Source organism: Mastomys coucha, chromosome X (assembly GCF_008632895.1).
Source record: "Mastomys coucha isolate ucsf_1 chromosome X, UCSF_Mcou_1, whole genome shotgun sequence".
Lineage (NCBI taxonomy): Eukaryota > Metazoa > Chordata > Mammalia > Rodentia > Muridae > Mastomys > Mastomys coucha.
In genome coordinates, this window is record NC_045030.1 from 42,500,681 (window position 1) to 42,502,902 (window position 2,222).

Here is a 2,222-nt window from a genome sequence, read left to right on the forward strand (position 1 = left end):
TGTGTGTGTGTGTGTGTGTGTGTGTGCGTGCATGACCTTTTCTCTATTCTTTTCTTTTTCACCAGCCACTTAAGGGTTAGAAGACTTCAGAGTTTCTCTCTGGGCATTATTGCTGACCCCAGATAAATTAAGTTTTGCTCCTGTCATTAGTGCTGACACTATAAATGCCATTAGCAGGAGCAGGGGTCAAGAGAGGCATCAGTCACGACCAGCACTGACCTCAGTCACCAACACCACACCTCATTACCTTCCTCAGTTACTTGGATGTTGAGCTGGCTTTTGACCCTGCACCTAGCTGACTGAGGTGTGACAACTAGGATATAAGTTTTGTGCATGGAAGACAAAAGGCTGTAAGGCTTGGATTGCATGATTTGGGTGAGTTATTTGTGCAGCTGCTAGCTGGCAAAAAAGGACCTTTTTGGCTTTACGAGAGTATCTGTGTAGTTGTCTCTGGTGGGCTAACCTTGCACCAATGAGACAAAAGGATCCAGCGAGTAGAACGTGGTGGTTTGGTTAAGAAATGTCCTCCATAGTCTCTGGCATTTGAGTACAAGGTACTCATTGGATGCTTTATTTGAGCTGGCTTAGGACATGTAGTCTTGATGGAGGAAGGCTGTTACTGGTGGAGGATTTGAAAGCTCAAAAATTAGTACCACTTTGAGTTTGTTATCTCTGCGTCCTGCTTTCAGTTCAAGATGTGAACCTTCAGCTCTCAGCTTCCAGCTCTTATGCCTGCTGCCTGCTATCTCTGCCCTGATGGACCCCAACCTTCTAGAACTGTAAGCCCCAAATAAACTCTTCATTCTATTCACTACCTTGGTCATGGTGTTTTATCACAGCAATAGAAACTCTAAGACAGTATTGCACCTAGGCCAGAAATGTCAACTGAGCTGCAACTTGGAGACCCATGTTCTACACCTCTCTCGACCTACAGCAACTGTCATGAGGAGGGCCATTTATGCCTTGAGACATTATCATCTGAGCTAACCATCAGAAGTAACCCCTTTGAGGATTAAATGCCTCATTTAAAAATCTTCAGGCCCCGGAGTGAGGAAATAATCCCACTGGCTGTTTAGTTAAATGGTCTCTAATGGAAACAGGAAACCATCAAGTCCAAATGCCTGGTCCTCTTTGTGTTAAGTGTTCAGTAACATCTCAGAGACAGGCAGCTCCACATTTGCTCTTATTTTTCCATCAGCTGATAAAGTGACAGGTTTCCTTATGGTGTTTTGTACATATTTAGTTATATTTGACCATCTCTCTCATCCCTCCTTTTCTTCTCCTGCCTCTCCTTTCCTCCATATCCCTGTCTTACCCCATCAGTGCCTAAACTTTTCTACCCCTTGTATGTCTCTTTGCATTTTAATATCACATGTACTATATTATTTTTCCTCTCCAACTCCTTCTAAGTTTCTTCCCCCTGCTCCATAGGTGCCTTTCTAGTTTCCTAGCATTTATATACATTAACTATGTAAGTATACATGAATAAAAATTAGAAGTTAAGATCTGTATGAGAAAAAGAATATGTGGTATTAGCCTTTATTGAGCATAGGTTTCTTCACTCAATATGTTTTTCCTGTTCAACTTGTTTTCCTGACAGCTTCATAATTTTATTTTTTATTCATAGCTGAATAAAATTTCATTGTGTATATGTATCATACCCTAGTTGGTTTTATTGGTCAACTTGAGTCAACTAGGGAATGTATCAACTGAGAGATTGTCCAGATCAGACCACAGTTTGGGTAGGTTTGTAGGGGATTGTATTTATTGTTAATTGGTATAGGAGGGCCCAGCCCACTACGAGTTGTACTATTCCATGAGCAGGTGGTCCCGGGCTGTGTTAAAAAGCTAGCTACCCATGAACCTGTGAGGGAGCTGGCAAGCAGTGTTCCTCAATGGTTCCTGCCTCTACATTCCTGCTTGAGCTCCTTCCTTGACTTTTCTTAGTGATGAACTAGGACCTGTAAACTGAAATAAATCTTTGCACCTCTAAGTTGATTTGAGTATTATACATTTTACATATAAATACATATTATACATTATACGTACAAAAAAGTATTATACATTTTCATTGCTCAATCGTGTATTGATGTTGATGGACACCTAGGCCTATTCTAATTTCCTGCTTCTGTTAATATGGAAAATGGTGAATTGTACCACAGTGCCTGACACAAAGCTGGTGCTCATTGAGAGTTTGTAAAGATGAGTGTGTGTGTTATGCT